Source organism: Canis lupus, chromosome 14, assembly GCF_003254725.2.
Source record: "Canis lupus dingo isolate Sandy chromosome 14, ASM325472v2, whole genome shotgun sequence".
Classification (NCBI taxonomy): Eukaryota; Metazoa; Chordata; class Mammalia; order Carnivora; family Canidae; genus Canis; species Canis lupus.
This window is the reverse complement of record NC_064256.1, coordinates 299,984-312,492: the sequence shown is the minus strand read 5'-3', so window position 1 is coordinate 312,492 and position 12,509 is coordinate 299,984.

The following is a 12,509-nucleotide window of genomic DNA, read 5'->3' as shown; positions in this document are numbered from 1 at the left end:
AATTTGCCAACATACAGAATAACACCTAGTGCTCATCCCATCAAGTGCCCACCTCAGTGCCCGCCACCCAGTCACCCCCACAACCAGCCCTCCTCCCCTTCCACCGCCCCCAGGTCGTTTCCCAGAGTTAGGAGTCTTTCATGTTCTGTCTCCCTTTCGGATATTTCCCACTTATTTTTCTCCTTTCCCCTTTATTCCCTTTCACTATTATTTATATTCCCCAAATGAAAGAGAATATATGTTTGTCCTTCTCCGATTGACTTATTTCACTCAGCATAATACCCTCCAGTTCCATCCACGTCAAAGCAAATGGTGGGTATTTGTCATTTCTAATGGCTGAGTAATATCCCATTGAATACATAGATCACATCTTCTTCATCCATTCATCTTTTGATGGACACCGAGGCTCCTTCCACAATGTGGATATTGTGGACATTGCTGCTACAAACATCAGGGTGCAGGTGTCCCGGCATTTCATTGCATCTGTATCTTTGGGGTAAATCCCCAGCAGTGCAATTGCTGGGTCATAGGGCAGATCTATTTTTAACTCTTTGAGAAACCTCCACACAGTTTTCCAGAGTGGCTGCACCATTTCACATTCCCACCAACAGTGCAAGAGGGTTCCCTTTTCTCCGCATCCTCTCCAACATTTGTGGCTAGGAAGCAGGAGCCTTGTTAATTTTCCCCATTCTCACTGGTGTGAGGTGGAATCTCATTGTGGTTTTGATTCATACAAGGAATTCTAAATAAAATCATAAGTCAATTTTTCTTTGTTTTTCAGTTCTTTTTTTAAATAAATTTATTTTTTATTGGTGTTCAATTTACCAACATACAGAATAACACCCAGTGCTCATCCTGTCAAGTGCCCCCCTCAGTGCCCGTCACCCATTCACCCCCACCCCCTGCCTTCCCCTCCCCTTCCACCACCCCTAGTTCGTTTCCCAGAGTTAGGAGTCTTTATGTTCTGTCTCCCTTTCTGATATTTCCCACACATTTCTTCTCCCTTCCCTTATATTCCCTTTCACTATGATTTATATTCCCCAAATGAATGAGAACATATAATGTGTCCTTCTCTGATTGACTTACTTCACTCAGCATAATACTCTCCAGTTCCATCCACGTTGAAGCAAATGGCGGGTATTTGTCATTTCTAATGGCTGAGTAATATTCCATTGTATACATAAACCACATCTTCTTTATCCATTCATCTTTCGATGGACACCGAGGCTCCTTCCACAGTTTGGCTATTGTGGACATTGCTGCTATAAACATAGGGGTGCAGGTGTCCTGACGTTTCATTGCATCCGTATCTTTGGGGTAAATCCCCAACAGTGCAATTGCTGGGTTGTAGGGCAGGTCTATTTTTAACTCTTTGAGGCACCTCCACACAGTTTTCCAGAGTGGCTGCACCAGTTCACATTCCCACCAACACTGCAAGAGGGTTCCCTTTTCTCTGCATCCTCTCCAACATTTGTGGTTTCCTGCCTTGTTAATTTTCCCCATTCTCATTGGTGTGAGGTGGTATCTCATTGTGGTTTTGATTTGTATTTCCCTGATGGCAAGTGATGCAGAGCATTTTCTCATGTGCTTTTTGGCCATGTCTATGTCTTCCTCTGTGAGAGTTCTCTTCATGTCTTTTGCCCATTTCATGACTGGATTGTTTGTTTCTTTGGTGTTGAGTTTAAGAAGTTCTTGATAGATCTTGGAAACTAGCCCTTTATCTGATACGTCATTTGCAAATATCTTCTCCCATTCTGTAGGTTGTCTTTTAGTTTTGTTGACTGTATCCTTTGCTGTGCAAAAGCTTCTCATAAGTCAATTTTTCATTAGAAAACTTGTAGGTCATTGTAAAAGAAAAGAAAACTGTCAACTAAGCATTCGGTAGCTGACTAAACTGTCCTTCAAAAATGAGGGATAGGGGCACCTGGGTGGCTCAATCAGTTAAGCATCAACTCTTGATTTTGGCTCAGGTCACAATCTCAGGGTCATGAGATTGTTCCCCACATCGGGCTCCATGCTGGGTTTGGAACCTGCTTAAGATTCTCTCTCTTCAAGGGGAACCATCTTGCACTGTTGGTGGGAAGGGGAACTGGTACAGCCACTCTGGAAAGGGAATAAAGGGGAAAGGAGAGAAAATGAGTGGAAATATCAGTGAAGGTGACAAAGCATGAGAGACACCTAACTCTGGAAAGCGAACAAGGGGTAGTGGAAAGGGAGGTGGGCAGGGTGTTGGGGTGACTGGGTGACGGGTAATGAGGGGGGCACTTGGCAGGATGAGCACTGCATGTTATGCTATATGTTGGCAAATTGAACTCCAATAAAATATATAAAAAATAAAAAAAAATAAAAAATCAAGAATAAAAAAAAAAGACTCTCTTCTCTCCCTCTGACACTCCCATCCAAGAAGTGAGAGAGCAATTAAGACATCTCCAGATAAACAAAAGGTTTAGATGAGGTGATGAGTGTAAAGCCTCCACCAGGGGGTTAGTGTCCTAATAAGAAGAGGAAGAGACCAGAGCTCTCCCCATCATGTGAGGACATAGTAAGAAACTGGCTGTCTGTAAGCCAGGAACCAAATCAGTTGGCACCTTGATCTTAGACTTCTCAACCCATAAAAATATGAAAAATAAATGTCTGCTGTGTAGACGCCCCGGTCTATGGTTTGTTGTTATGGTGGCCCAAGCAGACTAAAATAGATACTCAATGGAGAGTTGCTGGCTGGAAGAGGAAATGGGTTATTTTTTGGACAGTCACAATTTAGAATTAAAACCAAGGATTTTAAAGGAGTTTACTGGGCCAGCTTATTAATAATAGCATTTTATTTATTTTTCAAAAAAATTTGAAGTATTTTTTCTTAATATTTATGTAATCTCTACACCTAACATGAGGCTTGAACTCATGACCCTGAGATCAAGAGTTGCATGCTCCACTGACAGCCAGCAAGGCACCTTTAATGATAACATTTTTAAAAATTAAATAACCTATAAATGAGATACGTAGTGTTCTTATTGTAGATCTTGAGCTATTCACTATGTCTTTATAGTCATACAATTAGAGAATCTCAAATAATATTAATTTAGAAATAAAAAGCTGACTGTCTCACAGTACTTTTGTTATACCTACTTCTTATATAGGCAATTATTAATCCAGGATGCTTATGCAAAAATATCTTTTAAAATTAGTTTAGAGAATCATACAGGACCATCCATAGATAAAATTTGAGTAAAATTCACTTTATGCCAAATGAGACAGGAAATATTGAGAAAGTAACTGTCTCCAATGCTCATTATTTTCCGTCCCATCACAAGAAGTTTGAAATCAGGTTGCAGGTGTCTAGAAGTGCTAGGGACTTGGCCAGAGGGTGCAATGGAGACTCTGAGGCAAGGGCATTGAGCTGATGGCTCCAATGTCTGTGACACATCATCCTGATGCCTGAATGGATCCTGGGAGGGCTGTGTGTTGGAAGGGGCAGGGTTCCAGCACAAGTTATGCTGTAGGACACATTTCTCTTCCCAGGTCCATGAAATCTACCTTCTAGTGCCTCTTTCCATGTATGAATAAGGGGAGGAGTGGGGAGACTACACAACCCTTTAAAAATGGCTGACTGAGGAATTCAACAAACCCTCTTCCTGAAAGCTAACAGCAAAATGGGACAAAGTTGTCAAAACAAGTATATAAAGACTGGAAATTGACCAAAAGCATACAAAAAATTGAAAGCATTTATTCAAAAGAGTATTCTGAACCTTGACAAGGAGGGGAGTGCCTGTGGCATGTTAGCCTGGGGTGGCTCCACTCTCCATCTCCACAGGAGAGCACCCACATATGTGAGGCAGACACTGATAGATCTGAAGGGGGATATAGTAATCCAATTACAGTAGGAAATTTCAACATCTCATTTTCAGCAACAGACCAAACAACCAGACTGAACATCTGTAAGGAAACAGAGTACGTGAATAACACTACTGATTAAACTGTGCCCAACAGAAATATACAGAACATTCTACCCAAAAGAAGCAGTGTAGTACCTGCTTCTCAAGTGCACACAGAACATTCTCCAGGATAGATCACATGTTGGGCCACAAAACAAGTCTTAACAAATTTAAAAAGACTGAGTCATACCAACTCACTTTTCTGACCACAGTGGAATGAAACTAGAGATCAACAGCAAAACAAAACAAAACAAAACAACACATATATAGGTAAAAATTACACAAACACTATTTAAAAAAAAAGATTTTTTTTTGAGAGAGATAGTACACAGAGGGAGAGGGAGAAGCAGACTCTCCACTGACCAGAGAGCCTGATGCAGGGCTCGATCCCAGGATACTGGGATGATGAACACTGGGAATATAGCACAAGCAGTGCTAAGAAGGAGGTTTATAGTGGTACATACCTACAAAAGAAATAAAGAAAGAAAGAGAGAGAGAGAGAAAGGAAGAAAGGAGGATCTTAAATCAATAACCTAACTTTACAGCTTAAGGAACTAGAGAAAAAAATAATGAACTAACTCAAAGTTACTAGAAGAAAGGTAACATTTAGAGAAAAAATTAATGAAACAGAATAGAAAACCATTGAAAAAGTATTGAAACTAAGAGCTAATTTTATGAAAAGATCAACAAACTTGACAAACTTGTAGCTAGAATAACTGAGAAAAAAGGAGAGGATTCAAAAAACAAAAATGAAATGGATAAACATTACAATCGATGCCACAGGAATAAAAAGGATCAGCGACACCTGGGTGGCTCAGCGGGTTGGGCGTCTGCCTTTGGCTCAGGGTGTGATCCTGGAGTCCAGGGATCGAGTCCCATGTCAGGCTTCCTGCATGGAGCCTGCTTCTCCCTCTGCCTGTCTCTCTCTCTCTCTCTCTCTGTGTCTCTCATGAATAAATAATTTCAAGAAACTTAAAAAAAATAAAAAGGATCAGAAGAGCCTATTTTGAACAATGAATACCAAAATAAATTGGATAATGCAGAAGAAATGTATAAATTCCTACAGCCATAAAACCTAGCAAGACTGAATCATAAAGAAATAAAAATTCTGAGCAGATCTATAACTCAAAGATATTTAACCAGGAATCAAAACCATCCCAACAAAGAAAAGCTTGAACCAGATGGTTTCAATGGAGGATTTCATCAAACTTTTTAAAAAAGATTTTATTTATTTATTCACAAGACTGGTCTTCAGGATCACGCACTGGGCTGAAGGCGCCACTAAACTGCTGATTCACCTGGGCTGCCCATATTTCATCAAACATTTAAAGAAAAATTAACCCAAACTTTCTCAAAATATTCCAAAAAATTAAAGAGGAAAGAATCCTCCTAAACTCATTTTATGAAGCAGCATGACCCTATTACCAAGGCCAGACAAGAACATGACAAGAAAGGAAAACTAGCAGCCAATATCCTTTATGAATGTTGATGCAGAAATCCTCAACAAAATAAGAGGAAACTAAATTCAACAACACACTAAATTGGATTTATATCTGCAGTGTGAAGATAGTTCAAAATATGAACATTTTAAATAGCATTAAAAAGAACAAAATATTTATGAATAAACTTATCCAGGTAAGTGAAAGACTTGTGTACTATAAAAACTGCAAAATGTTGCTGAAAGTAATTAAAGAAAACCCTAAAATAAATGGAAAGATATCCCATGATCATGGATTGGAAGAATTAATATTGTTAAAATGCCCATTCTACCCAAAGAGATCCCCAGATTCAAGGATATTGCAGAAGGAGAAAAAAATCCTAAAATTCATGCAGAAGCCCAAAGGACCCCAAATAGCCAATGCAATCTTGAGAAAGAAAAGCTGATGGGCTCAAACCTCCTAATTTCAAAACATACCGCAAAGCTACAGTAATCAAAGCCATGAAGTGTTGGCATAAAGACAGACATAGACCAAAGGCACAGGGTAGAAAGCCCAGAAATAAGCTCTTGGATATGTGGCCAAACAATCCTTGATAAGGATGTCAATGGGAAAGTATTTTCTCTTCATTAAATGGTCCTGGGAAAACTGGATATCCACATGTAAAAGAAAGAAGTTGGACTCTTACTTTATACCATATACAGAAAACAACTCAAATGGATGAAATTTCTAAACTAACTCCTAGAATAAAACACATGGGAAATGCTTCCAGACAATGGATTTGGAGGTGGGGCAAGATGGTGGAAGAGTAGGGCAAGTCACCTGTCCCCACCAACTTACTTAGATAATTTTCAAATCATCCTGAAAAGCTACGAATTCAACCTGAGATTTAAAGAGAGAACAACTGGAATGCTACAGTGAGAAGAGTTAGCGCTTCTATCAAGGCAGGAAGATGGAAAAAAATAAAGAAATAAAAACGCATACAAGGGGGAGGGCCCCCATGAGGAGCCGGGCTAAGGCTGGGCCGTGAGTGCCCCCAGGACAGGAAAGCCCAGTCCCTAGGAAGCAGGAGCTTTCCCAATCTTCCCGGATGAAAAGGCGCTCACAGGGAGCTCAGTGGATCCCAGGAGGGGCAGGGATGCCCTCAGGCTCCCAGGGGCACTAACAGAGGAACTGCAACCCGGGGAGAGCCCGCCACACACTGTGGGCTGAGCTCCCTAAGGTGCTGCAGGGTGCACCCCGTTGGGGCCCCAGGAGCAGCTAGGGCAGTGGCTCTGGTGGCAGCTCCACGCAGAGGGGGCTGCGTGGCTCCAGGAGCCCGATTCTAGTGGTGCAGGCCCGGGAGCCCAGGGCGCTGGGGGACATAGCCCAGGATCCGGTGCTCCCCCAGGGACAGGCAGAGGCCAGGAGGACACAGGGCAGCAAGGACGTGCTCCTGCCGCCGGGCGGCTGGAGCTGTGCAGAGCCCCCCCCCTCCCCCCGCCCCCGGAGCATCCAGGCCTCTGTGGGCTGGGAGCTGCAGTAGTTACTGCGGGACCTGACTCCAGAGTTGGGAGAGCTGGCCGCCGCCACTGTTGTTCCTCCTGGTGTAACCTTGTACCTGGGATTGGGCAGGGCCGCCAGGGAGCTGGGGCCTCACAGGATAAACAGCTCCCACTGAGCCATACACCTAGATGGGGGCTGTGCAGTTCCACCAGGTACACACACCTGAGAATCAGCACAGCAGGCCCCTCCCCCAGAAAACCAGCTGGAAGGACAGGGGAAGAGCAAGTTCTTGACCAAGCAGCACTGGAAAGTTCCAGGGGAAGTTGAGGGATTTACAGTATATACAATCAAAGGATACCCCTACTTGTTTTTTTGTTTTGTTTGTCCCCCCCTCTTTTTCCTCTATTTTTCTTCTTTTTCCAGTACAACTTGTTTTTAACTACTCTGCACTGAGCAAAATGACAAGAAAGAACTCACCACAAAAGAAAGAATCAGAAACAGTACTCGCTCCCACAGAGTTACAGAATATAGATTACAATTCCATGTGAGAAAGCCAGTTCGGGGGGATCCTGGGTGGCTTAGCGGTTTGGTGCCTGCCTGGGGCACAATCCTGAAGTCCTGCTATGGAGTCCCGCGTCCGGCTCCCGGCATGGAGCCTGCTTCTCCCTCTGCCTGTGTCTCTCTCTCTCTCTCTATCATGAATAAATAAATTAATTAATTAAAAAAAAGAAAGCCAATTCAGGAGCACAATTATAAAGCTACTTGTGGCTCTAAAAAAAAAAAAAAAAAAAAAAAAAAAAACATAAGGATTCAAGAGACTCCATGACTGCAGAATTTAGATCTAATCAGGCCGAAATTAAAAATCAATTGAATGAGACGCAATCCAAACTGGAGGTCCTAATGACAAGGGTTAATGAGGTAGAAGAATGAGTGAGTGACATAGAAGACAAGTTGATGGCAAGAAAGGAAGCTGAGGAAAAAGAGAAAGAAAACTAAAAGATCATGAGGAAAGGTTAGGGGAAATAAATGACAGTGTCAGAAGGAAAAATCTATGTTTAATTGGGGTTCCAGAGGGCGCCGAAAGGGACAGAGGACGAGAAAGTGTATTTGAACAAATCATAGCTGAGAACTTCCCAACTTGGGAAGGGAAACAGGCATTCAGATTAAGAGGATAGAGAGATCCTCCCCCCCTAAAATCAATAAAAACTGTTTAACACTCCAACATTTCATAGTGAAACTTGCAAATTCCAAAGATAAAGAGAAGATCCTTAAGGCAGCAAGAGACAAGAGATCCCTAACCTTTATGGGGAGAGGTATTAGACTAACAGCAGACCTCTCCACAGGGACCTGGCAGGCCAGAAAGGGCTGGAAGGATATATTCAGGGTCCTAAATAAGAAGAACATTCAGCCAGGAATACTTTATCCAGCAAGGCTCTCATTCAGAATAGAAGGAGAGATAAAGAGCTTCCAAGATAGGCAGAAACTGAAAGAATATGTGACCACCAAACCAGCTCTGCAAGAAATATTAAGGGGGACTCTTTTTTAAAATAAATTTATTTTTTAGTGGTGTTCAATTTGTCAACGTATAGAATAACACCCATTGCTCATCCCGTCAAGCGCCCACCTCAGTGCCTGTCACCCAGTCACCCCCACCCCCTGCCCATCTCCCCTTCCACCACTAAGGGGGAACTCTCTTAAAGAAAGAAGAAGTCCAAGGAAACAATCCAAAAAAACAGGGACTAAATAGGTATTATCATGACACTAAATTCATATCTTTCAATAGTATCTCTGAACGTGAATGGGCTTAATGATCCCATCAGAATGCACAGGGTTTCAGACTGGATAAAAAAAAAAACAAAAAAAAAACAAAAAAAAAAAACACAACATCTATTTGCCGTCTACAAGAGACTCATTTTAGACCTAAGGACACCTCCAGCCTGAAAATAAAAAGTTGGAGAACCATTTATCATTCGAATGGTCCTCAAAATAAAGCAGAGGTAGCCATCCTCATATCAGATAAGTTAAAATTTATCCCAAAGATTGTAGTAAGAGATGAAGAGGGACACTCTATCATACTTAAAGGATCTATCCAACAAGAGGACCTAACAATCATCAATATTTATGCCCCTAATGTGGGAGCTGCCAAGTATATCAATCAATTAATAACCAAAGTTAAGACATACTTGGATAATAATACACTTATACTGGGAGACACGAACATGGCACTTTATGCAATTGATAGATCTTCTAAGCACAACATCTCAAAAGAAACAAGAGCTTTAAATGATACACTGGACCAGATGGATTTCACAGATATTTACAGAACTTTACATCCAAACACAACTGAATACACATTCTTCTCAAGTGCACATGGAACTTTCTCCAGAATAGACCGCATACTGGGTCACAAATCAGGTCGCAACCGGTACCAAAAGATTGGGATCATCCCCTGCATATTTTCAGACCATAATGCTTTGAAATTAGAACTAAATCACAAGAAGAAGTATGGAAGGATTTCAAATACGTGGAGGTTAAAGACCATCCTGCTAAAAGATGAAAGGGTTAACCAGGAAATTAAGGAAGAATTAAAAAGATTCATGGCAACTAATGAGAATGAAGATACAACCGTTCAAAATCTTTGGGATGCAGCAAAAGCAGTCCTAAGGGGGAAATATATCGCAATACAAGCATCCATCCAAAAACTGGAAAGAACTCAAATACAAAAGCTAACCTTACACCTAAGAAAACCAGAGCTGGGGGCATCACCATGCCAGATTTCAGGTTTTACTACAAAGCTGTGGTCATCAAGACAGTGTGGTACTGGCACAAAAACAGACCCATAGATCAATGGAACAGAATAGAGAATCCAGAAGTGGACCCTCAACTCTATGGTCAACTAATATTCGACAAAGCAGGAAGACTATCCACTGGAAAAAAGACAGTGTCTTCAATAAATGCTGCTGGGAAAATTGTCCATCCACATGCAGAAGAATGAAACTAGACCACTCTCTTACACCAGACACAAAGATAAACTCAAAATGGATGAAAGATGTGAGACAAGATTCCATCAAAATCCTAGAGGAGAACACAGGCAACACCCTTTTTGAACTCGGCCACAGTAACTTCTTGCAAGATACATCCATGAAGGCAAAAGAAACAAAAGCAAAAATGAACTATTGGGACTTCATCAAGATAAGAAGCTTTTGCACAGCAAAGGATACAGTCAACAAAACTCAAAGACAACCTACAGGATGGGAGAAGATATTTGCAAATGACGTATCAGATAAAGGGCTAGTTTCCAAGATCTATAAAGAACTTATTAAACTCAACACCAAAGAAACAAACAATCCAATCATGAAATGGGCAAAAGACATGAAGAGAAATCTCACAGAGGAAGACCTAGACATGGCCAACATGCACATGAGAAAATGCTCTGCATCACTTGCCATCAGGGAAGTACAAATCAAAACCACAATGAGATACCACCTCACGCCAGTGAGAATGGGGAAAATTAACAAGACAAGAAACAATAAATGTCGGAGAGGATGTGGAGAAAGGGGAACCCTCTTACACTGTTGGTGGGAATGTGAACTGGTGCAGCCACTCTGGAAAACTGTGTGGAGGTTCCTCAAGGAGTTAAAAATAGACCTGCCCTACCACCCAGCAATTGCACTGCTGGGGATTTATCCCAAAGATTCAGATGCAATGAAACGCCGGGACACCTGCACCCCGATGTTTATAGCAGCAATGGCCACGATAGCCAAACTGTGGAAGGAGCCTCGGTGTCCATGGAAAGATGAATGGATAAAGAAGATGTGGTTTATGTATACAATGGAATATTCCTCAGCCATTAGAAACAACAAATACCCACCATTTGCTTCGACGTGGGTGGAACTGGAAGGTATTATGCTGAGTGAAATAAGTCAATCGGAGAAGGACAAACATTGTATGGTCTCATTTATTTGGGGAATATAAATAATAATGAAAGGGAATAGAGGGGAAGGGAGATGAAATGTGTGGGAAATATCAGAAAGGGAGACAGAACATAAAGACTCCTAACTCTGGGAAACGAACTAGGGGTGGTGGAAGGGGAGGAGGGCAGGGGTGGGGGTGACTGGATGACGAGCACTGAGGGGGGCACTTGACGGGATGAGCACTGGGTGTTATTCTGTATGTTGGTAAATTGAACACCAATAAAAAGTAAATTTGTTATTAAAAAAAACTAGACCTGCCCTATGACCCAGCAATTACACTGCTGGGGATTTACCCCAAAGATACAGATAAAGTGAAACGCCAGGACACCTGCACCCCGATATTTCTAGCAGGAATGTCCACAATAGCCAAACTGTGGAAGGAGCCTCGGTGTCTATCGAAAGATGAATGGATAAAGAAGATGTGATTTATGTACACAATGGAATATTACTCAGCCATTAGAAAGGAGAAATACCCACCATTTGCTTTGACGTGGATGGAACTGGAAGGTATTATGGGGAGAGAGATAAGTTAATCAGAGAAGGACAAACATTGTATGTTCTCATTCATTTGGGGAATATAAATAATAGTGAAAGGGAATAGAGGGGAAAGGAGAAAAAATGAGTGGGAAATATCAGAAAGGGAGACAGAACATGAAAGACCCCTAACTCTGGGAAACGAACTAGGGGTGGTAGAAAGGGAGTTGGGTGGGGGGTGGGGGTGACTGGGTGACGGGCACTGAGTGGGGCACTTGATGGGATGAGTACTGGGCATTATGGTATGTGTTGCCAAATTCAACTCCAACAATAAGTAAATAAAGAAATAACCAGAATGCAAAAGGAAGAGGAGAAAGACAAATATGATTGAACGTTACTTACCAAATGGGAGACTGAACAGATGGCAAGGAGCAAAGGCACAGAAATGGTAATGGAAATTGGAAGAGCTGAGCCTGGGATCGGAAGGCTTCTCTGGAAAATCCCAGAAAACCAGAGGCCAGAGCACAGTCCCGAGTGAGCTGTTGGAGAATTGAGCTGGGCGGGGAACCCGACCAGCAGCACGGAGCACGAGGGTCTTGCGTCCCGGAAAACCGCATCAGGCAACCCCAGGACACCTGGCTGGGACGCGCCTCGCCCGGATTGTAAAATCGTGGATTTAGTAAAAATCCTTGAAAGGTTAACTGAAAACAGCTGGATCCTAGATGTGAAGGTGAGGTGGGGTACTAAGGTCCTCGGGAGGGGTTTTGGGCTGCTCGGCGGGGCAGGGCTGGTGCAGGGGTGCAAGCGGAGGACCCAGGTGGGCAGGGGCATGAGGAGTAGGGTGTGGGGTACTTATGGGGGGGGTCCCAGGGGGATGCGGGCAGGGCAGGAGGAGGTGCAGGGGGTCTTGGGGCTCGGGGGTGGGGTGCATAGGGATGTGTGCGTGGGATGGAATGTGGGGGTGACTGGGGGTTGCACACAGTGGAGGTGGGGCTGAGGGGTCCTCTACCCAGACTCTCCAGCTCCAGGCGCCCCTGGGGCCCCCAGAACGACTCTGGGGTGGTGCAACCTCGGGGGGGGGGTGCTGTGTCGCTGTGGCAGGTGCAGCTGAAGGCGTGGGGGGGGGAGGGAGTGCACCCCTACCAGAGTTTACCCAAACCACCCAACTCTCCGTGTGCAGCAGGTGAAGTTGGGGTACACGCAGGTCTCAG